Source organism: Ambystoma mexicanum, chromosome 5p (genome assembly GCF_040938575.1).
Source record: "Ambystoma mexicanum isolate Mex_15411 chromosome 5p, UKY_AmexF1_1, whole genome shotgun sequence".
Classification (NCBI taxonomy): domain Eukaryota; kingdom Metazoa; phylum Chordata; class Amphibia; order Caudata; family Ambystomatidae; genus Ambystoma; species Ambystoma mexicanum.
Window position 1 is genome coordinate 716,892,609 of NC_090930.1, and position 23,315 is coordinate 716,915,923.

The 23,315-nt window shown below is 54.5% G+C and overlaps 30 non-coding genes across 30 annotated transcripts; 20 read left to right on the plus strand and 10 right to left on the minus strand.

Moving 5' to 3' along the window:
* The first annotated feature begins 340 nt into the window (after window positions 1-340).
* Window positions 341-412, plus strand: TRNAE-CUC (transfer RNA glutamic acid (anticodon CUC)). Its single transcript has one exon. It is a non-coding gene; the product is annotated as a tRNA-Glu (tRNA).
* A 340-nt stretch (window positions 413-752) lies between these two features.
* TRNAE-CUC (transfer RNA glutamic acid (anticodon CUC)) lies at window positions 753-824 on the plus strand. Its single transcript has one exon. It is a non-coding gene; the product is annotated as a tRNA-Glu (tRNA).
* Window positions 825-1,728: 904 nt separating this feature from the next.
* TRNAL-UAA (transfer RNA leucine (anticodon UAA)) lies at window positions 1,729-1,811 on the minus strand. Its single transcript has one exon. It is a non-coding gene; the product is annotated as a tRNA-Leu (tRNA).
* An 894-nt stretch (window positions 1,812-2,705) lies between these two features.
* Window positions 2,706-2,777, plus strand: TRNAE-CUC (transfer RNA glutamic acid (anticodon CUC)). The gene has a single exon. It is a non-coding gene; the product is annotated as a tRNA-Glu (tRNA).
* A 340-nt stretch (window positions 2,778-3,117) lies between these two features.
* On the plus strand, window positions 3,118-3,189 carry TRNAE-CUC (transfer RNA glutamic acid (anticodon CUC)). The gene has a single exon. It is a non-coding gene; the product is annotated as a tRNA-Glu (tRNA).
* A 915-nt stretch (window positions 3,190-4,104) lies between these two features.
* TRNAL-UAA (transfer RNA leucine (anticodon UAA)) lies at window positions 4,105-4,187 on the minus strand. The gene has a single exon. It is a non-coding gene; the product is annotated as a tRNA-Leu (tRNA).
* An 890-nt stretch (window positions 4,188-5,077) lies between these two features.
* On the plus strand, window positions 5,078-5,149 carry TRNAE-CUC (transfer RNA glutamic acid (anticodon CUC)). The gene has a single exon. It is a non-coding gene; the product is annotated as a tRNA-Glu (tRNA).
* Window positions 5,150-5,489: 340 nt separating this feature from the next.
* TRNAE-CUC (transfer RNA glutamic acid (anticodon CUC)) lies at window positions 5,490-5,561 on the plus strand. The gene has a single exon. It is a non-coding gene; the product is annotated as a tRNA-Glu (tRNA).
* Window positions 5,562-6,465: 904 nt separating this feature from the next.
* On the minus strand, window positions 6,466-6,548 carry TRNAL-UAA (transfer RNA leucine (anticodon UAA)). The gene has a single exon. It is a non-coding gene; the product is annotated as a tRNA-Leu (tRNA).
* An 890-nt stretch (window positions 6,549-7,438) lies between these two features.
* Window positions 7,439-7,510, plus strand: TRNAE-CUC (transfer RNA glutamic acid (anticodon CUC)). The gene has a single exon. It is a non-coding gene; the product is annotated as a tRNA-Glu (tRNA).
* A 340-nt stretch (window positions 7,511-7,850) lies between these two features.
* On the plus strand, window positions 7,851-7,922 carry TRNAE-CUC (transfer RNA glutamic acid (anticodon CUC)). The gene has a single exon. It is a non-coding gene; the product is annotated as a tRNA-Glu (tRNA).
* A 904-nt stretch (window positions 7,923-8,826) lies between these two features.
* On the minus strand, window positions 8,827-8,909 carry TRNAL-UAA (transfer RNA leucine (anticodon UAA)). Its single transcript has one exon. It is a non-coding gene; the product is annotated as a tRNA-Leu (tRNA).
* An 894-nt stretch (window positions 8,910-9,803) lies between these two features.
* On the plus strand, window positions 9,804-9,875 carry TRNAE-CUC (transfer RNA glutamic acid (anticodon CUC)). Its single transcript has one exon. It is a non-coding gene; the product is annotated as a tRNA-Glu (tRNA).
* Window positions 9,876-10,215: 340 nt separating this feature from the next.
* On the plus strand, window positions 10,216-10,287 carry TRNAE-CUC (transfer RNA glutamic acid (anticodon CUC)). The gene has a single exon. It is a non-coding gene; the product is annotated as a tRNA-Glu (tRNA).
* Window positions 10,288-11,202: 915 nt separating this feature from the next.
* On the minus strand, window positions 11,203-11,285 carry TRNAL-UAA (transfer RNA leucine (anticodon UAA)). Its single transcript has one exon. It is a non-coding gene; the product is annotated as a tRNA-Leu (tRNA).
* An 890-nt stretch (window positions 11,286-12,175) lies between these two features.
* On the plus strand, window positions 12,176-12,247 carry TRNAE-CUC (transfer RNA glutamic acid (anticodon CUC)). The gene has a single exon. It is a non-coding gene; the product is annotated as a tRNA-Glu (tRNA).
* Window positions 12,248-12,587: 340 nt separating this feature from the next.
* TRNAE-CUC (transfer RNA glutamic acid (anticodon CUC)) lies at window positions 12,588-12,659 on the plus strand. The gene has a single exon. It is a non-coding gene; the product is annotated as a tRNA-Glu (tRNA).
* Window positions 12,660-13,563: 904 nt separating this feature from the next.
* On the minus strand, window positions 13,564-13,646 carry TRNAL-UAA (transfer RNA leucine (anticodon UAA)). Its single transcript has one exon. It is a non-coding gene; the product is annotated as a tRNA-Leu (tRNA).
* An 894-nt stretch (window positions 13,647-14,540) lies between these two features.
* Window positions 14,541-14,612, plus strand: TRNAE-CUC (transfer RNA glutamic acid (anticodon CUC)). Its single transcript has one exon. It is a non-coding gene; the product is annotated as a tRNA-Glu (tRNA).
* Window positions 14,613-14,952: 340 nt separating this feature from the next.
* TRNAE-CUC (transfer RNA glutamic acid (anticodon CUC)) lies at window positions 14,953-15,024 on the plus strand. The gene has a single exon. It is a non-coding gene; the product is annotated as a tRNA-Glu (tRNA).
* Window positions 15,025-15,928: 904 nt separating this feature from the next.
* TRNAL-UAA (transfer RNA leucine (anticodon UAA)) lies at window positions 15,929-16,011 on the minus strand. Its single transcript has one exon. It is a non-coding gene; the product is annotated as a tRNA-Leu (tRNA).
* An 894-nt stretch (window positions 16,012-16,905) lies between these two features.
* Window positions 16,906-16,977, plus strand: TRNAE-CUC (transfer RNA glutamic acid (anticodon CUC)). Its single transcript has one exon. It is a non-coding gene; the product is annotated as a tRNA-Glu (tRNA).
* A 340-nt stretch (window positions 16,978-17,317) lies between these two features.
* On the plus strand, window positions 17,318-17,389 carry TRNAE-CUC (transfer RNA glutamic acid (anticodon CUC)). The gene has a single exon. It is a non-coding gene; the product is annotated as a tRNA-Glu (tRNA).
* Window positions 17,390-18,293: 904 nt separating this feature from the next.
* Window positions 18,294-18,376, minus strand: TRNAL-UAA (transfer RNA leucine (anticodon UAA)). The gene has a single exon. It is a non-coding gene; the product is annotated as a tRNA-Leu (tRNA).
* An 894-nt stretch (window positions 18,377-19,270) lies between these two features.
* On the plus strand, window positions 19,271-19,342 carry TRNAE-CUC (transfer RNA glutamic acid (anticodon CUC)). Its single transcript has one exon. It is a non-coding gene; the product is annotated as a tRNA-Glu (tRNA).
* A 340-nt stretch (window positions 19,343-19,682) lies between these two features.
* Window positions 19,683-19,754, plus strand: TRNAE-CUC (transfer RNA glutamic acid (anticodon CUC)). Its single transcript has one exon. It is a non-coding gene; the product is annotated as a tRNA-Glu (tRNA).
* A 904-nt stretch (window positions 19,755-20,658) lies between these two features.
* TRNAL-UAA (transfer RNA leucine (anticodon UAA)) lies at window positions 20,659-20,741 on the minus strand. The gene has a single exon. It is a non-coding gene; the product is annotated as a tRNA-Leu (tRNA).
* An 894-nt stretch (window positions 20,742-21,635) lies between these two features.
* Window positions 21,636-21,707, plus strand: TRNAE-CUC (transfer RNA glutamic acid (anticodon CUC)). The gene has a single exon. It is a non-coding gene; the product is annotated as a tRNA-Glu (tRNA).
* A 340-nt stretch (window positions 21,708-22,047) lies between these two features.
* TRNAE-CUC (transfer RNA glutamic acid (anticodon CUC)) lies at window positions 22,048-22,119 on the plus strand. The gene has a single exon. It is a non-coding gene; the product is annotated as a tRNA-Glu (tRNA).
* A 904-nt stretch (window positions 22,120-23,023) lies between these two features.
* TRNAL-UAA (transfer RNA leucine (anticodon UAA)) lies at window positions 23,024-23,106 on the minus strand. The gene has a single exon. It is a non-coding gene; the product is annotated as a tRNA-Leu (tRNA).
* Window positions 23,107-23,315: the final 209 nt, after the last annotated feature.

The following is a 23,315-nucleotide window of genomic DNA, read 5'->3' on the forward strand; positions in this document are numbered from 1 at the left end:
GCAGCCTCTAGGGGGAGCTTCAGCACTGACCCACAAAAGCTCATAGCGAGGAAGGCTGTCCTTTCAGGAGAGCAAGACAGGAATATCAGCGCTTGGAAGTGAAAGCGCAAACGTTCCCAAAGTGATGCTGTCTTCAATCTCTAAGCTCCCCTTTTCGCAGACCATCACAAGTGTTTTTGTTTTCTTTCTTTCTTTCTTTCTTTATTTCTTTATTTATTTATTTATTAGCAGAAACGGCCCCCGAAGACCTGCAGGCACTGGTGCCCATTGTAGCAGAGGCCCTCAGCCTTTGGACTCGGACGCCACCATCTGAGCGACACGCAACGGGGTGCACCCACCGTCCCTGGTGGTCTAGTGGTTAGGATTCGGCGCTCTCACCGCCGCGGCCTGGGTTCGATTCCCGGTCAGGGAAGGAGCTCTTTTAACAACTGACATTTTTATTTACAGCAATGCAGTTAACTGGCGACCGGAAATCTTGCTCCGAGATGCAGATTTGCGTGCACAAAATGGAGGAAGTGCCCTCAGCGCGACGCAAAACGTGTTTATGGCAGAGTCCCATTCATTCTCCTGTCGCTGCGGAAAGACTGCCCTTGACGCAAAAAAGGCAGCTTCCTTTTTCACCGCTGGAGAGAACCTATCTGCTCGGCCCTCCCCCTCTCTTCCCAGTCCCCCAATGGACTGGCCTTTGAGGCACCTGCAGGCATTGTGCACTCGGACACCACTGCCCGGCCTTCCCGAGCTGTCCAGCGGTCTCCCTGGTGGTCTAGTGGTTAGGATTCGGCGCTCTCACCGCCGCGGCCCGGGTTCGATTCCCGGTCAGGGAAGAGAGGCTTTTACTGAATGACATTTTTACAGAAATTCAAACAACTGCGTCTCAAAAAATATTTCTTTCAAATGTAGCTTCACTCACAGGCAATAGCGGCGTGGCTCCCCTGGCGGTAACTCCAAGCATCTTTTCAGCATGGTCCCTTACCGGAAGCTGTCGCCGCTAGAAGTGGGCCTGTGCCCCAAAAAGGAAGCTTTCTTTCTTCCAAAGCTGTAGAGAAAATATTAGTCCTGTCGCCCTGCCAAAGCCGAGCTCGCCCACCATCCCTAGCCTCATCAGACCAAGACCTTGCCCGGGACCCTGGGGCAGAGGGCTGCAGAAATGGTTGCGTACCGGTTTGGAGGAGAAAAGCAGGGGAGGGAGGGGTCGTAGCTGCTTGATTTGCATACAGAGCTGTGGTCTGCTGGGAAAGTGCAGCCTTTGGAGCTTGGCAAAGGCTTCGCAAGGGGCCCGAGCATTGCCCTCGCCCCGTTTGTTGACAGGTTCTCCTTCTATGGGCTGAAGGGCCCTGTAGCCTGATTTGAGGTTGGACGCTCTATTATTCACAGGGGTGTACCGGGCCTAGACGGTGACTGGCTGACCCGTCAGGGCATCGCCCGTTTGGAAGCCCGTTTCGGAAGCGGAGGCGGGAATCCCTGCCCAATTTTCTTTTGGGGTGGTAGGGCTGTTGGCGGGGTTGCACAAGCTCTGCCAACTTTGGCGGCTTAAGCTTGGGATGCGAGGGACATGGTACAAAAATGCAAAGGTTTTCCAGGAAAAGAGTCTACGGGCAACGATTCCTTGTTGCTCTTTTCAGGTGAACTCAAGCCTCAGGGCTTTGAGGTAGGGGCACTGCCTACAGACAGCAGGAAAGGGCTTGTGCGAAGCTGCTGCCGCATTTAGGTAAGAAGAGTAAAAACCTGTACCAGGAGTGGGGCTCGAACCCACGCGGACACTTGTCCATTGGATCTTAAGTCCAACGCCTTAACCACTCGGCCATCCTGGTGAGCTGCTGCAAAGGGCTTCGAATTGAATCTTTGCTGTTTCAGCAGCAGGCGAACAAGTGGAAAACCAGCCCAGAGTGCCCCCTGAAGGAGGTTGGATGGAATTGGCTTGCGAGCGGCAAACGTCTCTCACTTAACAGCATTACAATAGCCTCCAGCTGACTGCAAGTACGGTTGCGGAAACCTCCCGGGTGCTGCAGTCGTTTCCCCGGTGGCCTAGTGGTGAGGATTTGGTGCTTTCACTGCCACGGGCCTGGCTTCGAGTCCCCGACCAGAGTGTGTGCTTTGAGTAAAGGTGGTCTAGGGCAGTCCAGAGGCAGGCTGAGCCTCGAAGGCTGGTGCAGGCCTTGGTGTGCGAGCCCGAAAAAAGGGCAGCTCCTATGTCATCCCTTCTTGCCCTCCGGCACTTGCTGTACAAGCAAAGCCCCCTTTGAACTCTGCATGGTAACCCTGCTGTGTCTCGCAGGCAATCATGGCCTGCCGCCTTTTAATAAACGTGCTCTCCCACGAAGCAGTTCTCCTAAGGAGGGTTAGTTGTGAGTGTGCATCTTCAGCGGCAGCCTCTAGGGGGAGCTTCAGCACTGACCCACAAAAGCTCATAGCGAGGAAGGCTGTCCTTTCAGGAGAGCAAGACAGGAATATCAGCGCTTGGAAGTGAAAGCGCAAACGTTCCCAAAGTGATGCTGTCTTCAATCTCTAAGCTCCCCTTTTCGCAGACCATCACAAGTGTTTTTGTTTTCTTTCTTTCTTTCTTTCTTTATTTCTTTATTTATTTATTTATTAGCAGAAACGGCCCCCGAAGACCTGCAGGCACTGGTGCCCATTGTAGCAGAGGCCCTCAGCCTTTGGACTCGGACGCCACCATCTGAGCGACACGCAACGGGGTGCACCCACCGTCCCTGGTGGTCTAGTGGTTAGGATTCGGCGCTCTCACCGCCGCGGCCTGGGTTCGATTCCCGGTCAGGGAAGGAGCTCTTTTAACAACTGACATTTTTATTTACAGCAATGCAGTTAACTGGCGACCGGAAATCTTGCTCCCAGATGCAGATTTGCGTGCACAAAATGGAGGAAGTGCCCTCAGCGCGACGCAAAACGTGTTTATGGCAGAGTCCCATTCATTCTCCTGTCGCTGCGGAAAGACTGCCCTTGACGCAAAAAAGGCAGCTTCCTTTTTCACCGCTGGAGAGAACCTATCTGCTCGGCCCTCCCCCTCTCTTCCCAGTCCCCCAATGGACTGGCCTTTGAGGCACCTGCAGGCATTGTGCACTCGGACACCACTGCCCGGCCTTCCCGAGCTGTCCAGCGGTCTCCCTGGTGGTCTAGTGGTTAGGATTCGGCGCTCTCACCGCCGCGGCCCGGGTTCGATTCCCGGTCAGGGAAGAGAGGCTTTTACTGAATGACATTTTTACAGAAATTCAAACAACTGCGTCTCAAAAAATATTTCTTTCAAATGTAGCTTCACTCACAGGCAATAGCGGCGTGGCTCCCCTGGCGGTAACTCCAAGCATCTTTTCAGCATGGTCCCTTACCGGAAGCTGTCGCCGCTAGAAGTGGGCCTGTGCCCCAAAAAGGAAGCTTTCTTTCTTCCAAAGCTGTAGAGAAAATATTAGTCCTGTCGCCCTGCCAAAGCCGAGCTCGCCCACCATCCCTAGCCTCATCAGACCAAGACCTTGCCCGGGACCCTGGGGCAGAGGGCTGCAGAAATGGTTGCGTACCGGTTTGGAGGAGAAAAGCAGGGGAGGGAGGGGTCGTAGCTGCTTGATTTGCATACAGAGCTGTGGTCTGCTGGGAAAGTGCAGCCTTTGGAGCTTGGCAAAGGCTTCGCAAGGGGCCCGAGCATTGCCCTCGCCCCGTTTGTTGACAGGTTCTCCTTCTATGGGCTGAAGGGCCCTGTAGCCTGATTTGAGGTTGGACGCTCTATTATTCACAGGGGTGTACCGGGCCTAGACGGTGACTGGCTGACCCGTCAGGGCATCGCCCGTTTGGAAGCCCGTTTCGGAAGCCGTGAGGAAGCGGAGGCGGGAATCCCTGCCCAATTTTCTTTTGGGGTGGTAGGGCTGTTGGCGGGGTTGCACAAGCTCTGCCAACTTTGGCGGCTTAAGCTTGGGATGCGAGGGACATGGTACAAAAATGCAAAGGTTTTCCAGGAAAAGAGTCTACGGGCAACGATTCCTTGTTGCTCTTTTCAGGTGAACTCAAGCCTCAGGGCTTTGAGGTAGGGGCACTGCCTACAGACAGCAGGAAAGGGCTTGTGCGAAGCTGCTGCCGCATTTAGGTAAGAAGAGTAAAAATCTGTACCAGGAGTGGGGCTCGAACCCACGCGGACACTTGTCCATTGGATCTTAAGTCCAACGCCTTAACCACTCGGCCATCCTGGTGAGCTGCTGCAAAGGGCTTCGAATTGAATCTTTGCTGTTTCAGCAGCAGGCGAACAAGTGGAAAACCAGCCCTGAGTGCCCCCTGCAGGAGGTTGGATGGAATTGGCTTGCGAGCGGCAAACGTCTCTCACTTAACAGCATTACAATAGCCTCCAGCTGACTGCAAGTACGGTTGCGGAAACCTCCCGGGTGCTGCAGTCGTTTCCCCGGTGGCCTAGTGGTGAGGATTTGGTGCTTTCACTGCCACGGGCCTGGCTTCGAGTCCCCGACCAGAGTGTGTGCTTTGAGTAAAGGTGGTCTAGGGCAGTCCAGAGGCAGGCTGAGCCTCGAAGGCTGGTGCAGGCCTTGGTGTGCGAGCCCGAAAAAAGGGCAGCTCCTATGTCATCCCTTCTTGCCCTCCGGCACTTGCTGTACAAGCAAAGCCCCCTTTGAACTCTGCATGGTAACCCTGCTGTGTCTCGCAGGCAATCATGGCCTGCCGCCTTTTAATAAACGTGCTCTCCCACGAAGCAGTTCTCCTAAGGAGGGTTAGTTGTGAGTGTGCATCTTCAGCGGCAGCCTCTAGGGGGAGCTTCAGCACTGACCCACAAAAGCTCATAGCGAGGAAGGCTGTCCTTTCAGGAGAGCAAGACAGGAATATCAGCGCTTGGAAGTGAAAGCGCAAACGTTCCCAAAGTGATGCTGTCTTCAATCTCTAAGCTCCCCTTTTCGCAGACCATCACAAGTGTTTTTGTTTTCTTTCTTTCTTTCTTTCTTTCTTTATTTCTTTATTTATTAGCAGAAACGGCCCCCGAAGACCTGCAGGCACTGGTGCCCATTGTAGCAGAGGCCCTCAGCCTTTGGACTCGGACGCCACCATCTGAGCGACACGCAACGGGGTGCACCCACCGTCCCTGGTGGTCTAGTGGTTAGGATTCGGCGCTCTCACCGCCGCGGCCTGGGTTCGATTCCCGGTCAGGGAAGGAGCTCTTTTAACAACTGACATTTTTATTTACAGCAATGCAGTTAACTGGCGACCGGAAATCTTGCTCCCAGATGCAGATTTGCGTGCACAAAATGGAGGAAGTGCCCTCAGCGCGACGCAAAACGTGTTTATGGCAGAGTCCCATTCATTCTCCTGTCGCTGCGGAAAGACTGCCCTTGACGCAAAAAAGGCAGCTTCCTTTTTCACCGCTGGAGAGAACCTATCTGCTCGGCCCTCCCCCTCTCTTCCCAGTCCCCCAATGGACTGGCCTTTGAGGCACCTGCAGGCATTGTGCACTCGGACACCACTGCCCGGCCTTCCCGAGTTGTCCAGCGGTCTCCCTGGTGGTCTAGTGGTTAGGATTCGGCGCTCTCACCGCCGCGGCCCGGGTTCGATTCCCGGTCAGGGAAGAGAGGCTTTTACTGAATGACATTTTTACAGAAATTCAAACAACTGCGTCTCAAAAAATATTTCTTTCAAATGTAGCTTCACTCACAGGCAATAGCGGCGTGGCTCCCCTGGCGGTAACTCCAAGCATCTTTTCAGCATGGTCCCTTACCGGAAGCTGTCGCCGCTAGAAGTGGGCCTGTGCCCCAAAAAGGAAGCTTTCTTTCTTCCAAAGCTGTAGAGAAAATATTAGTCCTGTCGCCCTGCCAAAGCCGAGCTCGCCCACCATCCCTAGCCTCATCAGACCAAGACCTTGCCCGGGACCCTGGGGCAGAGGGCTGCAGAAATGGTTGCGTACCGGTTTGGAGGAGAAAAGCAGGGGAGGGAGGGGTCGTAGCTGCTTGATTTGCATACAGAGCTGTGGTCTGCTGGGAAAGTGCAGCCTTTGGAGCTTGGCAAAGGCTTCGCAAGGGGCCCGAGCATTGCCCTCGCCCCGTTTGTTGACAGGTTCTCCTTCTATGGGCTGAAGGGCCCTGTAGCCTGATTTGAGGTTGGACGCTCTATTATTCACAGGGGTGTACCGGGCCTAGACGGTGACTGGCTGACCCGTCAGGGCATCGCCCGTTTGGAAGCCCGTTTCGGAAGCGGAGGCGGGAATCCCTGCCCAATTTTCTTTTGGGGTGGTAGGGCTGTTGGCGGGGTTGCACAAGCTCTGCCAACTTTGGCGGCTTAAGCTTGGGATGCGAGGGACATGGTACAAAAATGCAAAGGTTTTCCAGGAAAAGAGTCTACGGGCAACGATTCCTTGTTGCTCTTTTCAGGTGAACTCAAGCCTCAGGGCTTTGAGGTAGGGGCACTGCCTACAGACAGCAGGAAAGGGCTTGTGCGAAGCTGCTGCCGCATTTAGGTAAGAAGAGTAAAAACCTGTACCAGGAGTGGGGCTCGAACCCACGCGGACACTTGTCCATTGGATCTTAAGTCCAACGCCTTAACCACTCGGCCATCCTGGTGAGCTGCTGCAAAGGGCTTCGAATTGAATCTTTGCTGTTTCAGCAGCAGGCGAACAAGTGGAAAACCAGCCCAGAGTGCCCCCTGCAGGAGGTTGGATGGAATTGGCTTGCGAGCGGCAAACGTCTCTCACTTAACAGCATTACAATAGCCTCCAGCTGACTGCAAGTACGGTTGCGGAAACCTCCCGGGTGCTGCAGTCGTTTCCCCGGTGGCCTAGTGGTGAGGATTTGGTGCTTTCACTGCCACGGGCCTGGCTTCGAGTCCCCGACCAGAGTGTGTGCTTTGAGTAAAGGTGGTCTAGGGCAGTCCAGAGGCAGGCTGAGCCTCGAAGGCTGGTGCAGGCCTTGGTGTGCGAGCCCGAAAAAAGGGCAGCTCCTATGTCATCCCTTCTTGCCCTCCGGCACTTGCTGTACAAGCAAAGCCCCCTTTGAACTCTGCATGGTAACCCTGCTGTGTCTCGCAGGCAATCATGGCCTGCCGCCTTTTAATAAACGTGCTCTCCCACGAAGCAGTTCTCCTAAGGAGGGTTAGTTGTGAGTGTGCATCTTCAGCGGCAGCCTCTAGGGGGAGCTTCAGCACTGACCCACAAAAGCTCATAGCGAGGAAGGCTGTCCTTTCAGGAGAGCAAGACAGGAATATCAGCGCTTGGAAGTGAAAGCGCAAACGTTCCCAAAGTGATGCTGTCTTCAATCTCTAAGCTCCCCTTTTCGCAGACCATCACAAGTGTTTTTGTTTTCTTTCTTTCTTTCTTTCTTTCTTTATTTCTTTATTTATTAGCAGAAACGGCCCCCGAAGACCTGCAGGCACTGGTGCCCATTGTAGCAGAGGCCCTCAGCCTTTGGACTCGGACGCCACCATCTGAGCGACACGCAACGGGGTGCACCCACCGTCCCTGGTGGTCTAGTGGTTAGGATTCGGCGCTCTCACCGCCGCGGCCCGGGTTCGATTCCCGGTCAGGGAAGGAGCTCTTTTAACAACTGACATTTTTATTTACAGCAATGCAGTTAACTGGCGACCGGAAATCTTGCTCCCAGATGCAGATTTGCGTGCACAAAATGGAGGAAGTGCCCTCAGCGCGACGCAAAACGTGTTTATGGCAGAGTCCCATTCATTCTCCTGTCGCTGCGGAAAGACTGCCCTTGACGCAAAAAAGGCAGCTTCCTTTTTCACCGCTGGAGAGAACCTATCTGCTCGGCCCTCCCCCTCTCTTCCCAGTCCCCCAATGGACTGGCCTTTGAGGCACCTGCAGGCATTGTGCACTCGGACACCACTGCCCGGCCTTCCCGAGCTGTCCAGCGGTCTCCCTGGTGGTCTAGTGGTTAGGATTCGGCGCTCTCACCGCCGTGGCCCGGGTTCGATTCCCGGTCAGGGAAGAGAGGCTTTTACTGAATGACATTTTTACAGAAATTCAAACAACTGCGTCTCAAAAAATATTTCTTTCAAATGTAGCTTCACTCACAGGCAATAGCGGCGTGGCTCCCCTGGCGGTAACTCCAAGCATCTTTTCAGCATGGTCCCTTACCGGAAGCTGTCGCCGCTAGAAGTGGGCCTGTGCCCCAAAAAGGAAGCTTTCTTTCTTCCAAAGCTGTAGAGAAAATATTAGTCCTGTCGCCCTGCCAAAGCCGAGCTCGCCCACCATCCCTAGCCTCATCAGACCAAGACCTTGCCCGGGACCCTGGGGCAGAGGGCTGCAGAAATGGTTGCGTACCGGTTTGGAGGAGAAAAGCAGGGGAGGGAGGGGTCGTAGCTGCTTGATTTGCATACAGAGCTGTGGTCTGCTGGGAAAGTGCAGCCTTTGGAGCTTGGCAAAGGCTTCGCAAGGGGCCCGAGCATTGCCCTCGCCCCGTTTGTTGACAGGTTCTCCTTCTATGGGCTGAAGGGCCCTGTAGCCTGATTTGAGGTTGGACGCTCTATTATTCACAGGGGTGTACCGGGCCTAGACGGTGACTGGCTGACCCGTCAGGGCATCGCCCGTTTGGAAGCCCGTTTCGGAAGCGGAGGCGGGAATCCCTGCCCAATTTTCTTTTGGGGTGGTAGGGCTGTTGGCGGGGTTGCACAAGCTCTGCCAACTTTGGCGGCTTAAGCTTGGGATGCGAGGGACATGGTACAAAAATGCAAAGGTTTTCCAGGAAAAGAGTCTACGGGCAACGATTCCTTGTTGCTCTTTTCAGGTGAACTCAAGCCTCAGGGCTTTGAGGTAGGGGCACTGCCTACAGACAGCAGGAAAGGGCTTGTGCGAAGCTGCTGCCGCATTTAGGTAAGAAGAGTAAAAACCTGTACCAGGAGTGGGGCTCGAACCCACGCGGACACTTGTCCATTGGATCTTAAGTCCAACGCCTTAACCACTCGGCCATCCTGGTGAGCTGCTGCAAAGGGCTTCGAATTGAATCTTTGCTGTTTCAGCAGCAGGCGAACAAGTGGAAAACCAGCCCAGAGTGCCCCCTGAAGGAGGTTGGATGGAATTGGCTTGCGAGCGGCAAACGTCTCTCACTTAACAGCATTACAATAGCCTCCAGCTGACTGCAAGTACGGTTGCGGAAACCTCCCGGGTGCTGCAGTCGTTTCCCCGGTGGCCTAGTGGTGAGGATTTGGTGCTTTCACTGCCACGGGCCTGGCTTCGAGTCCCCGACCAGAGTGTGTGCTTTGAGTAAAGGTGGTCTAGGGCAGTCCAGAGGCAGGCTGAGCCTCGAAGGCTGGTGCAGGCCTTGGTGTGCGAGCCCGAAAAAAGGGCAGCTCCTATGTCATCCCTTCTTGCCCTCCGGCACTTGCTGTACAAGCAAAGCCCCCTTTGAACTCTGCATGGTAACCCTGCTGTGTCTCGCAGGCAATCATGGCCTGCCGCCTTTTAATAAACGTGCTCTCCCACGAAGCAGTTCTCCTAAGGAGGGTTAGTTGTGAGTGTGCATCTTCAGCGGCAGCCTCTAGGGGGAGCTTCAGCACTGACCCACAAAAGCTCATAGCGAGGAAGGCTGTCCTTTCAGGAGAGCAAGACAGGAATATCAGCGCTTGGAAGTGAAAGCGCAAACGTTCCCAAAGTGATGCTGTCTTCAATCTCTAAGCTCCCCTTTTCGCAGACCATCACAAGTGTTTTTGTTTTCTTTCTTTCTTTCATTCTTTATTTCTTTATTTATTTATTTATTAGCAGAAACGGCCCCCGAAGACCTGCAGGCACTGGTGCCCATTGTAGCAGAGGCCCTCAGCCTTTGGACTCGGACGCCACCATCTGAGCGACACGCAACGGGGTGCACCCACCGTCCCTGGTGGTCTAGTGGTTAGGATTCGGCGCTCTCACCGCCGCGGCCTGGGTTCGATTCCCGGTCAGGGAAGGAGCTCTTTTAACAACTGACATTTTTATTTACAGCAATGCAGTTAACTGGCGACCGGAAATCTTGCTCCCAGATGCAGATTTGCGTGCACAAAATGGAGGAAGTGCCCTCAGCGCGACGCAAAACGTGTTTATGGCAGAGTCCCATTCATTCTCCTGTCGCTGCGGAAAGACTGCCCTTGACGCAAAAAAGGCAGCTTCCTTTTTCACCGCTGGAGAGAACCTATCTGCTCGGCCCTCCCCCTCTCTTCCCAGTCCCCCAATGGACTGGCCTTTGAGGCACCTGCAGGCATTGTGCACTCGGACACCACTGCCCGGCCTTCCCGAGCTGTCCAGCGGTCTCCCTGGTGGTCTAGTGGTTAGGATTCGGCGCTCTCACCGCCGCGGCCCGGGTTCGATTCCCGGTCAGGGAAGAGAGGCTTTTACTGAATGACATTTTTACAGAAATTCAAACAACTGCGTCTCAAAAAATATTTCTTTCAAATGTAGCTTCACTCACAGGCAATAGCGGCGTGGCTCCCCTGGCGGTAACTCCAAGCATCTTTTCAGCATGGTCCCTTACCGGAAGCTGTCGCCGCTAGAAGTGGGCCTGTGCCCCAAAAAGGAAGCTTTCTTTCTTCCAAAGCTGTAGAGAAAATATTAGTCCTGTCGCCCTGCCAAAGCCGAGCTCGCCCACCATCCCTAGCCTCATCAGACCAAGACCTTGCCCGGGACCCTGGGGCAGAGGGCTGCAGAAATGGTTGCGTACCGGTTTGGAGGAGAAAAGCAGGGGAGGGAGGGGTCGTAGCTGCTTGATTTGCATACAGAGCTGTGGTCTGCTGGGAAAGTGCAGCCTTTGGAGCTTGGCAAAGGCTTCGCAAGGGGCCCGAGCATTGCCCTCGCCCCGTTTGTTGACAGGTTCTCCTTCTATGGGCTGAAGGGCCCTGTAGCCTGATTTGAGGTTGGACGCTCTATTATTCACAGGGGTGTACCGGGCCTAGACGGTGACTGGCTGACCCGTCAGGGCATCGCCCGTTTGGAAGCCCGTTTCGGAAGCCGTGAGGAAGCGGAGGCGGGAATCCCTGCCCAATTTTCTTTTGGGGTGGTAGGGCTGTTGGCGGGGTTGCACAAGCTCTGCCAACTTTGGCGGCTTAAGCTTGGGATGCGAGGGACATGGTACAAAAATGCAAAGGTTTTCCAGGAAAAGAGTCTACGGGCAACGATTCCTTGTTGCTCTTTTCAGGTGAACTCAAGCCTCAGGGCTTTGAGGTAGGGGCACTGCCTACAGACAGCAGGAAAGGGCTTGTGCGAAGCTGCTGCCGCATTTAGGTAAGAAGAGTAAAAACCTGTACCAGGAGTGGGGCTCGAACCCACGCGGACACTTGTCCATTGGATCTTAAGTCCAACGCCTTAACCACTCGGCCATCCTGGTGAGCTGCTGCAAAGGGCTTCGAATTGAATCTTTGCTGTTTCAGCAGCAGGCGAACAAGTGGAAAACCAGCCCTGAGTGCCCCCTGCAGGAGGTTGGATGGAATTGGCTTGCGAGCGGCAAACGTCTCTCACTTAACAGCATTACAATAGCCTCCAGCTGACTGCAAGTACGGTTGCGGAAACCTCCCGGGTGCTGCAGTCGTTTCCCCGGTGGCCTAGTGGTGAGGATTTGGTGCTTTCACTGCCACGGGCCTGGCTTCGAGTCCCCGACCAGAGTGTGTGCTTTGAGTAAAGGTGGTCTAGGGCAGTCCAGAGGCAGGCTGAGCCTCGAAGGCTGGTGCAGGCCTTGGTGTGCGAGCCCGAAAAAAGGGCAGCTCCTATGTCATCCCTTCTTGCCCTCCGGCACTTGCTGTACAAGCAAAGCCCCCTTTGAACTCTGCATGGTAACCCTGCTGTGTCTCGCAGGCAATCATGGCCTGCCGCCTTTTAATAAACGTGCTCTCCCACGAAGCAGTTCTCCTAAGGAGGGTTAGTTGTGAGTGTGCATCTTCAGCGGCAGCCTCTAGGGGGAGCTTCAGCACTGACCCACAAAAGCTCATAGCGAGGAAGGCTGTCCTTTCAGGAGAGCAAGACAGGAATATCAGCGCTTGGAAGTGAAAGCGCAAACGTTCCCAAAGTGATGCTGTCTTCAATCTCTAAGCTCCCCTTTTCGCAGACCATCACAAGTGTTTTTGTTTTCTTTCTTTCTTTCTTTCTTTCTTTATTTCTTTATTTATTAGCAGAAACGGCCCCCGAAGACCTGCAGGCACTGGTGCCCATTGTAGCAGAGGCCCTCAGCCTTTGGACTCGGACGCCACCATCTGAGCGACACGCAACGGGGTGCACCCACCGTCCCTGGTGGTCTAGTGGTTAGGATTCGGCGCTCTCACCGCCGCGGCCTGGGTTCGATTCCCGGTCAGGGAAGGAGCTCTTTTAACAACTGACATTTTTATTTACAGCAATGCAGTTAACTGGCGACCGGAAATCTTGCTCCCAGATGCAGATTTGCGTGCACAAAATGGAGGAAGTGCCCTCAGCGCGACGCAAAACGTGTTTATGGCAGAGTCCCATTCATTCTCCTGTCGCTGCGGAAAGACTGCCCTTGACGCAAAAAAGGCAGCTTCCTTTTTCACCGCTGGAGAGAACCTATCTGCTCGGCCCTCCCCCTCTCTTCCCAGTCCCCCAATGGACTGGCCTTTGAGGCACCTGCAGGCATTGTGCACTCGGACACCACTGCCCGGCCTTCCCGAGTTGTCCAGCGGTCTCCCTGGTGGTCTAGTGGTTAGGATTCGGCGCTCTCACCGCCGCGGCCCGGGTTCGATTCCCGGTCAGGGAAGAGAGGCTTTTACTGAATGACATTTTTACAGAAATTCAAACAACTGCGTCTCAAAAAATATTTCTTTCAAATGTAGCTTCACTCACAGGCAATAGCGGCGTGGCTCCCCTGGCGGTAACTCCAAGCATCTTTTCAGCATGGTCCCTTACCGGAAGCTGTCGCCGCTAGAAGTGGGCCTGTGCCCCAAAAAGGAAGCTTTCTTTCTTCCAAAGCTGTAGAGAAAATATTAGTCCTGTCGCCCTGCCAAAGCCGAGCTCGCCCACCATCCCTAGCCTCATCAGACCAAGACCTTGCCCGGGACCCTGGGGCAGAGGGCTGCAGAAATGGTTGCGTACCGGTTTGGAGGAGAAAAGCAGGGGAGGGAGGGGTCGTAGCTGCTTGATTTGCATACAGAGCTGTGGTCTGCTGGGAAAGTGCAGCCTTTGGAGCTTGGCAAAGGCTTCGCAAGGGGCCCGAGCATTGCCCTCGCCCCGTTTGTTGACAGGTTCTCCTTCTATGGGCTGAAGGGCCCTGTAGCCTGATTTGAGGTTGGACGCTCTATTATTCACAGGGGTGTACCGGGCCTAGACGGTGACTGGCTGACCCGTCAGGGCATCGCCCGTTTGGAAGCCCGTTTCGGAAGCGGAGGCGGGAATCCCTGCCCAATTTTCTTTTGGGGTGGTAGGGCTGTTGGCGGGGTTGCACAAGCTCTGCCAACTTTGGCGGCTTAAGCTTGGGATGCGAGGGACATGGTACAAAAATGCAAAGGTTTTCCAGGAAAAGAGTCTACGGGCAACGATTCCTTGTTGCTCTTTTCAGGTGAACTCAAGCCTCAGGGCTTTGAGGTAGGGGCACTGCCTACAGACAGCAGGAAAGGGCTTGTGCGAAGCTGCTGCCGCATTTAGGTAAGAAGAGTAAAAACCTGTACCAGGAGTGGGGCTCGAACCCACGCGGACACTTGTCCATTGGATCTTAAGTCCAACGCCTTAACCACTCGGCCATCCTGGTGAGCTGCTGCAAAGGGCTTCGAATTGAATCTTTGCTGTTTCAGCAGCAGGCGAACAAGTGGAAAACCAGCCCAGAGTGCCCCCTGCAGGAGGTTGGATGGAATTGGCTTGCGAGCGGCAAACGTCTCTCACTTAACAGCATTACAATAGCCTCCAGCTGACTGCAAGTACGGTTGCGGAAACCTCCCGGGTGCTGCAGTCGTTTCCCCGGTGGCCTAGTGGTGAGGATTTGGTGCTTTCACTGCCACGGGCCTGGCTTCGAGTCCCCGACCAGGGTGTGTGCTTTGAGTAAAGGTGGTCTAGGGCAGTCCAGAGGCAGGCTGAGCCTCGAAGGCTGGTGCAGGCCTTGGTGTGCGAGCCCGAAAAAAGGGCAGCTCCTATGTCATCCCTTCTTGCCCTCCGGCACTTGCTGTACAAGCAAAGCCCCCTTTGAACTCTGCATGGTAACCCTGCTGTGTCTCGCAGGCAATCATGGCCTGCCGCCTTTTAATAAACGTGCTCTCCCACGAAGCAGTTCTCCTAAGGAGGGTTAGTTGTGAGTGTGCATCTTCAGCGGCAGCCTCTAGGGGGAGCTTCAGCACTGACCCACAAAAGCTCATAGCGAGGAAGGCTGTCCTTTCAGGAGAGCAAGACAGGAATATCAGCGCTTGGAAGTGAAAGCGCAAACGTTCCCAAAGTGATGCTGTCTTCAATCTCTAAGCTCCCCTTTTCGCAGACCATCACAAGTGTTTTTGTTTTCTTTCTTTCTTTCTTTCTTTATTTCTTTATTTATTTATTTATTAGCAGAAACGGCCCCCGAAGACCTGCAGGCACTGGTGCCCATTGTAGCAGAGGCCCTCAGCCTTTGGACTCGGACGCCACCATCTGAGCGACACGCAACGGGGTGCACCCACCGTCCCTGGTGGTCTAGTGGTTAGGATTCGGCGCTCTCACCGCCGCGGCCCGGGTTCGATTCCCGGTCAGGGAAGGAGCTCTTTTAACAACTGACATTTTTATTTACAGCAATGCAGTTAACTGGCGACCGGAAATCTTGCTCCCAGATGCAGATTTGCGTGCACTAAATGGAGGAAGTGCCCTCAGCGCGACGCAAAACGTGTTTATGGCAGAGTCCCATTCATTCTCCTGTCGCTGCGGAAAGACTGCCCTTGACGCAAAAAAGGCAGCTTCCTTTTTCACCGCTGGAGAGAACCTATCTGCTCGGCCCTCCCCCTCTCTTCCCAGTCCCCCAATGGACTGGCCTTTGAGGCACCTGCAGGCATTGTGCACTCGGACACCACTGCCCGGCCTTCCCGAGTTGTCCAGCGGTCTCCCTGGTGGTCTAGTGGTTAGGATTCGGCGCTCTCACCGCCGCGGCCCGGGTTCGATTCCCGGTCAGGGAAGAGAGGCTTTTACTGAATGACATTTTTACAGAAATTCAAACAACTGCGTCTCAAAAAATATTTCTTTCAAATGTAGCTTCACTCACAGGCAATAGCGGCGTGGCTCCCCTGGCGGTAACTCCAAGCATCTTTTCAGCATGGTCCCTTACCGGAAGCTGTCGCCGCTAGAAGTGGGCCTGTGCCCCAAAAAGGAAGCTTTCTTTCTTCCAAAGCTGTAGAGAAAATATTAGTCCTGTCGCCCTGCCAAAGCCGAGCTCGCCCACCATCCCTAGCCTCATCAGACCAAGACCTTGCCCGGGACCCTGGGGCAGAGGGCTGCAGAAATGGTTGCGTACCGGTTTGGAGGAGAAAAGCAGGGGAGGGAGGGGTCGTAGCTGCTTGATTTGCATACAGAGCTGTGGTCTGCTGGGAAAGTGCAGCCTTTGGAGCTTGGCAAAGGCTTCGCAAGGGGCCCGAGCATTGCCCTCGCCCCGTTTGTTGACAGGTTCTCCTTCTATGGGCTGAAGGGCCCTGTAGCCTGATTTGAGGTTGGACGCTCTATTATTCACAGGGGTGTACCGGGCCTAGACGGTGACTGGCTGACCCGTCAGGGCATCGCCCGTTTGGAAGCCCGTTTCGGAAGCGGAGGCGGGAATCCCTGCCCAATTTTCTTTTGGGGTGGTAGGGCTGTTGGCGGGGTTGCACAAGCTCTGCCAACTTTGGCGGCTTAAGCTTGGGATGCGAGGGACATGGTACAAAAATGCAAAGGTTTTCCAGGAAAAGAGTCTACGGGCAACGATTCCTTGTTGCTCTTTTCAGGTGAACTCAAGCCTCAGGGCTTTGAGGTAGGGGCACTGCCTACAGACAGCAGGAAAGGGCTTGTGCGAAGCTGCTGCCGCATTTAGGTAAGAAGAGTAAAAACCTGTACCAGGAGTGGGGCTCGAACCCACGCGGACACTTGTCCATTGGATCTTAAGTCCAACGCCTTAACCACTCGGCCATCCTGGTGAGCTGCTGCAAAGGGCTTCGAATTGAATCTTTGCTGTTTCAGCAGCAGGCGAACAAGTGGAAAACCAGCCCAGAGTGCCCCCTGCAGGAGGTTGGATGGAATTGGCTTGCGAGCGGCAAACGTCTCTCACTTAACAGCATTACAATAGCCTCCAGCTGACTGCAAGTACGGTTGCGGAAACCTCCCGGGTGCTGCAGTCGTTTCCCCGGTGGCCTAGTGGTGAGGATTTGGTGCTTTCACTGCCACGGGCCTGGCTTCGAGTCCCCGACCAGAGTGTGTGCTTTGAGTAAAGGTGGTCTAGGGCAGTCCAGAGGCAGGCTGAGCCTCGAAGGCTGGTGCAGGCCTTGGTGTGCGAGCCCGAAAAAAGGGCAGCTCCTATGTCATCCCTTCTTGCCCTCCGGCACTTGCTGTACAAGCAAAGCCCCCTTTGAACTCTGCATGGTAACCCTGCTGTGTCTCGCAGGCAATCATGGCCTGCCGCCTTTTAATAAACGTGCTCTCCCACGAAGCAGTTCTCCTAAGGAGGGTTAGTTGTGAGTGTGCATCTTCAGCGGCAGCCTCTAGGGGGAGCTTCAGCACTGACCCACAAAAGCTCATAGCGAGGAAGGCTGTCCTTTCAGGAGAGCAAGACAGGAATATCAGCGCTTGGAAGTGAAAGCGCAAACGTTCCCAAAGTGATGCTGTCTTCAATCTCTAAGCTCCCCTTTTCGCAGACCATCACAAGTGTTTTTGTTTTCTTTCTTTCTTTCTTTCTTTATTTCTTTATTTATTTATTTATTAGCAGAAACGGCCCCCGAAGACCTGCAGGCACTGGTGCCCATTGTAGCAGAGGCCCTCAGCCTTTGGACTCGGACGCCACCATCTGAGCGACACGCAACGGGGTGCACCCACCGTCCCTGGTGGTCTAGTGGTTAGGATTCGGCGCTCTCACCGCCGCGGCCCGGGTTCGATTCCCGGTCAGGGAAGGAGCTCTTTTAACAACTGACATTTTTATTTACAGCAATGCAGTTAACTGGCGACCGGAAATCTTGCTCCCAGATGCAGATTTGCGTGCACAAAATGGAGGAAGTGCCCTCAGCGCGACGCAAAACGTGTTTATGGCAGAGTCCCATTCATTCTCCTGTCGCTGCGGAAAGACTGCCCTTGACGCAAAAAAGGCAGCTTCCTTTTTCACCGCTGGAGAGAACCTATCTGCTCGGCCCTCCCCCTCTCTTCCCAGTCCCCCAATGGACTGGCCTTTGAGGCACCTGCAGGCATTGTGCACTCGGACACCACTGCCCGGCCTTCCCGAGCTGTCCAGCGGTCTCCCTGGTGGTCTAGTGGTTAGGATTCGGCGCTCTCACCGCCGCGGCCCGGGTTCGATTCCCGGTCAGGGAAGAGAGGCTTTTACTGAATGACATTTTTACAGAAATTCAAACAACTGCGTCTCAAAAAATATTTCTTTCAAATGTAGCTTCACTCACAGGCAATAGCGGCGTGGCTCCCCTGGCGGTAACTCCAAGCATCTTTTCAGCATGGTCCCTTACCGGAAGCTGTCGCCGCTAGAAGTGGGCCTGTGCCCCAAAAAGGAAGCTTTCTTTCTTCCAAAGCTGTAGAGAAAATATTAGTCCTGTCGCCCTGCCAAAGCCGAGCTCGCCCACCATCCCTAGCCTCATCAGACCAAGACCTTGCCCGGGACCCTGGGGCAGAGGGCTGCAGAAATGGTTGCGTACCGGTTTGGAGGAGAAAAGCAGGGGAGGGAGGGGTCGTAGCTGCTTGATTTGCATACAGAGCTGTGGTCTGCTGGGAAAGTGCAGCCTTTGGAGCTTGGCAAAGGCTTCGCAAGGGGCCCGAGCATTGCCCTCGCCCCGTTTGTTGACAGGTTCTCCTTCTATGGGCTGAAGGGCCCTGTAGCCTGATTTGAGGTTGGACGCTCTATTATTCACAGGGGTGTACCGGGCCTAGACGGTGACTGGCTGACCCGTCAGGGCATCGCCCGTTTGGAAGCCCGTTTCGGAAGCGGAGGCGGGAATCCCTGCCCAATTTTCTTTTGGGGTGGTAGGGCTGTTGGCGGGGTTGCACAAGCTCTGCCAACTTTGGCGGCTTAAGCTTGGGATGCGAGGGACATGGTACAAAAATGCAAAGGTTTTCCAGGAAAAGAGTCTACGGGCAACGATTCCTTGTTGCTCTTTTCAGGTGAACTCAAGCCTCAGGGCTTTGAGGTAGGGGCACTGCCTACAGACAGCAGGAAAGGGCTTGTGCGAAGCTGCTGCCGCATTTAGATAAGAAGAGTAAAAACCTGTACCAGGAGTGGGGCTCGAACCCACGCGGACACTTGTCCATTGGATCTTAAGTCCAACGCCTTAACCACTCGGCCATCCTGGTGAGCTGCTGCAAAGGGCTTCGAATTGAATCTTTGCTGTTTCAGCAGCAGGCGAACAAGTGGAAAACCAGCCCAGAGTGCCCCCTGCAGGAGGTTGGATGGAATTGGCTTGCGAGCGGCAAACGTCTCTCACTTAACAGCATTACAATAGCCTCCAGCTGACTGCAAGTACGGTTGCGGAAACCTCCCGGGTGCTGCAGTCGTTTCCCCGGTGGCCTAGTGGTGAGGATTTGGTGCTTTCACTGCCACGGGCCTGGCTTCGAGTCCCCGACCAGGGTGTGTGCTTTGAGTAAAGGTGGTCTAGGGCAGTCCAGAGGCAGGCTGAGCCTCGAAGGCTGGTGCAGGCCTTGGTGTGCGAGCCCGAAAAAAGGGCAGCTCCTATGTCATCCCTTCTTGCCCTCCGGCACTTGCTGTACAAGCAAAGCCCCCTTTGAACTCTGCATGGTAACCCTGCTGTGTCTCGCAGGCAATCATGGCCTGCCGCCTTTTAATAAACGTGCTCTCCCACGAAGCAGTTCTCCTAAGGAGGGTTAGTTGTGAGTGTGCATCTTCAGCGGCAGCCTCTAGGGGGAGCTTCAGCACTGACCCACAAAAGCTCATAGCGAGGAAGGCTGTCCTTTCAGGAGAGCAAGACAGGAATATCAGCGCTTGGAAGTGAAAGCGCAAACGTTCCCAAAGTGATGCTGTCTTCAATCTCTAAGCTCCCCTTTTCGCAGACCATCACAAGTGTTTTTGTTTTCTTTCTTTCTTTCTTTCTTTATTTCTTTATTTATTTATTTATTAGCAGAAACGGCCCCCGAAGACCTGCAGGCACTGGTGCCCATTGTAGCAGAGGCCCTCAGCCTTTGGACTCGGACGCCACCATCTGAGCGACACGCAACGGGGTGCACCCACCGTCCCTGGTGGTCTAGTGGTTAGGATTCGGCGCTCTCACCGCCGCGGCCTGGGTTCGATTCCCGGTCAGGGAAGGAGCTCTTTTAACAACTGACATTTTTATTTACAGCAATGCAGTTAACTGGCGACCGGAAATCTTGCTCCCAGATGCAGATTTGCGTGCACTAAATGGAGGAAGTGCCCTCAGCGCGACGCAAAACGTGTTTATGGCAGAGTCCCATTCATTCTCCTGTCGCTGCGGAAAGACTGCCCTTGACGCAAAAAAGGCAGCTTCCTTTTTCACCGCTGGAGAGAACCTATCTGCTCGGCCCTCCCCCTCTCTTCCCAGTCCCCCAATGGACTGGCCTTTGAGGCACCTGCAGGCATTGTGCACTCGGACACCACTGCCCGGCCTTCCCGAGCTGTCCAGCGGTCTCCCTGGTGGTCTAGTGGTTAGGATTCGGCGCTCTCACCGCCGCGGCCCGGGTTCGATTCCCGGTCAGGGAAGAGAGGCTTTTACTGAATGACATTTTTACAGAAATTCAAACAACTGCGTCTCAAAAAATATTTCTTTCAAATGTAGCTTCACTCACAGGCAATAGCGGCGTGGCTCCCCTGGCGGTAACTCCAAGCATCTTTTCAGCATGGTCCCTTACCGGAAGCTGTCGCCGCTAGAAGTGGGCCTGTGCCCCAAAAAGGAAGCTTTCTTTCTTCCAAAGCTGTAGAGAAAATATTAGTCCTGTCGCCCTGCCAAAGCCGAGCTCGCCCACCATCCCTAGCCTCATCAGACCAAGACCTTGCCCGGGACCCTGGGGCAGAGGGCTGCAGAAATGGTTGCGTACCGGTTTGGAGGAGAAAAGCAGGGGAGGGAGGGGTCGTAGCTGCTTGATTTGCATACAGAGCTGTGGTCTGCTGGGAAAGTGCAGCCTTTGGAGCTTGGCAAAGGCTTCGCAAGGGGCCCGAGCATTGCCCTCGCCCCGTTTGTTGACAGGTTCTCCTTCTATGGGCTGAAGGGCCCTGTAGCCTGATTTGAGGTTGGACGCTCTATTATTCACAGGGGTGTACCGGGCCTAGACGGTGACTGGCTGACCCGTCAGGGCATCGCCCGTTTGGAAGCCCGTTTCGGAAGCGGAGGCGGGAATCCCTGCCCAATTTTCTTTTGGGGTGGTAGGGCTGTTGGCGGGGTTGCACAAGCTCTGCCAACTTTGGCGGCTTAAGCTTGGGATGCGAGGGACATGGTACAAAAATGCAAAGGTTTTCCAGGAAAAGAGTCTACGGGCAACGATTCCTTGTTGCTCTTTTCAGGTGAACTCAAGCCTCAGGGCTTTGAGGTAGGGGCACTGCCTACAGACAGCAGGAAAGGGCTTGTGCGAAGCTGCTGCCGCATTTAGGTAAGAAGAGTAAAAACCTGTACCAGGAGTGGGGCTCGAACCCACGCGGACACTTGTCCATTGGATCTTAAGTCCAACGCCTTAACCACTCGGCCATCCTGGTGAGCTGCTGCAAAGGGCTTCGAATTGAATCTTTGCTGTTTCAGCAGCAGGCGAACAAGTGGAAAACCAGCCCAGAGTGCCCCCTGAAGGAGGTTGGATGGAATTGGCTTGCGAGCGGCAAACGTCTCTCACTTAACAGCATTACAATAGCCTCCAGCTGACTGCAAGTACGGTTGCGGAAACCTCCCGGGTGCTGCAGTCGTTTCCCCGGTGGCCTAGTGGTGAGGATTTGGTGCTTTCACTGCCACGGGCCTGGCTTCGAGTCCCCGACCAGAGTGTGTGCTTTGAGTAAAGGTGGTCTAGGGCAGTCCAGAGGCAGGCTGAGCCTCGAAGGCTGGTGCAGGCCTTGGTGTGCGAGCCCGAAAAAAGGGCAGCTCCTATGTCATCCCTTCTTGCCCTCCGGCACTTGCTGTACAAGCAAAGCCCCCTTTGAACTCTGCATGGTAACCCTGCTGTGTCTCGCAGGCAATCATGGCCTGCCGCCTTTTAATAAACGTGCTCTCCCACGAAGCAGTTCTCCTAAGGAGGGTTAGTTGTGAGTGTGCATCTTCAGCGGCAGCCTCTAGGGGGAGCTTCAGCACTGACCCACAAAAGCTCATAGCGAGGAAGGCTGTCCTTTCAGGAGAGCAAGACAGGAATATCAGCGCTTGGAAGTGAAAGCGCAAACGTTCCCAAAGTGATGCTGTCTTCAATCTCTAAGCTCCCCTTTTCGCAGACCATCACAAGTGTTTTTGTTTTCTTTCTTTCTTTCTTTCTTTATTTCTTTATTTATTTATTTATTAGCAGAAACGGCCCCCGAAGACCTGCAGGCACTGGTGCCCATTGTAGCAGAGGCCCTCAGCCTTTGGACTCGGACGCCACCATCTGAGCGACACGCAACGGGGTGCACCCACCGTCCCTGGTGGTCTAGTGGTTAGGATTCGGCGCTCTCACCGCCGCGGCCTGGGTTCGATTCCCGGTCAGGGAAGGAGCTCTTTTAACAACTGACATTTTTATTTACAGCAATGCAGTTAACTGGCGACCGGAAATCTTGCTCCCAGATGCAGATTTGCGTGCACAAAATGGAGGAAGTGCCCTCAGCGCGACGCAAAACGTGTTTATGGCAGAGTCCCATTCATTCTCCTGTCGCTGCGGAAAGACTGCCCTTGACGCAAAAAAGGCAGCTTCCTTTTTCACCGCTGGAGAGAACCTATCTGCTCGGCCCTCCCCCTCTCTTCCCAGTCCCCCAATGGACTGGCCTTTGAGGCACCTGCAGGCATTGTGCACTCGGACACCACTGCCCGGCCTTCCCGAGCTGTCCAGCGGTCTCCCTGGTGGTCTAGTGGTTAGGATTCGGCGCTCTCACCGCCGTGGCCCGGGTTCGATTCCCGGTCAGGGAAGAGAGGCTTTTACTGAATGACATTTTTACAGAAATTCAAACAACTGCGTCTCAAAAAATATTTCTTTCAAATGTAGCTTCACTCACAGGCAATAGCGGCGTGGCTCCCCTGGCGGTAACTCCAAGCATCTTTTCAGCATGGTCCCTTACCGGAAGCTGTCGCCGCTAGAAGTGGGCCTGTGCCCCAAAAAGGAAGCTTTCTTTCTTCCAAAGCTGTAGAGAAAATATTAGTCCTGTCGCCCTGCCAAAGCCGAGCTCGCCCACCATCCCTAGCCTCATCAGACCAAGACCTTGCCCGGGACCCTGGGGCAGAGGGCTGCAGAAATGGTTGCGTACCGGTTTGGAGGAGAAAAGCAGGGGAGGGAGGGGTCGTAGCTGCTTGATTTGCATACAGAGCTGTGGTCTGCTGGGAAAGTGCAGCCTTTGGAGCTTGGCAAAGGCTTCGCAAGGGGCCCGAGCATTGCCCTCGCCCCGTTTGTTGACAGGTTCTCCTTCTATGGGCTGAAGGGCCCTGTAGCCTGATTTGAGGTTGGACGCTCTATTATTCACAGGGGTGTACCGGGCCTAGACGGTGACTGGCTGACCCGTCAGGGCATCGCCCGTTTGGAAGCCCGTTTCGGAAGCGGAGGCGGGAATCCCTGCCCAATTTTCTTTTGGGGTGGTAGGGCTGTTGGCGGGGTTGCACAAGCTCTGCCAACTTTGGCGGCTTAAGCTTGGGATGCGAGGGACATGGTACAAAAATGCAAAGGTTTTCCAGGAAAAGAGTCTACGGGCAACGATTCCTTGTTGCTCTTTTCAGGTGAACTCAAGCCTCAGGGCTTTGAGGTAGGGGCACTGCCTACAGACAGCAGGAAAGGGCTTGTGCGAAGCTGCTGCCGCATTTAGATAAGAAGAGTAAAAACCTGTACCAGGAGTGGGGCTCGAACCCACGCGGACACTTGTCCATTGGATCTTAAGTCCAACGCCTTAACCACTCGGCCATCCTGGTGAGCTGCTGCAAAGGGCTTCGAATTGAATCTTTGCTGTTTCAGCAGCAGGCGAACAAGTGGAAAACCAGCCCAGAGTGCCCCCTGCAGGAGGTTGGATGGAATTGGCTTGCGAGCGGCAAACGTCTCTCACTTAACAGCATTACAATAGCCTCCAGCTGACTGCAAGTACGGTTGCGGAAACCTCCCGGGTGCTGCAGTCGTTTCCCCG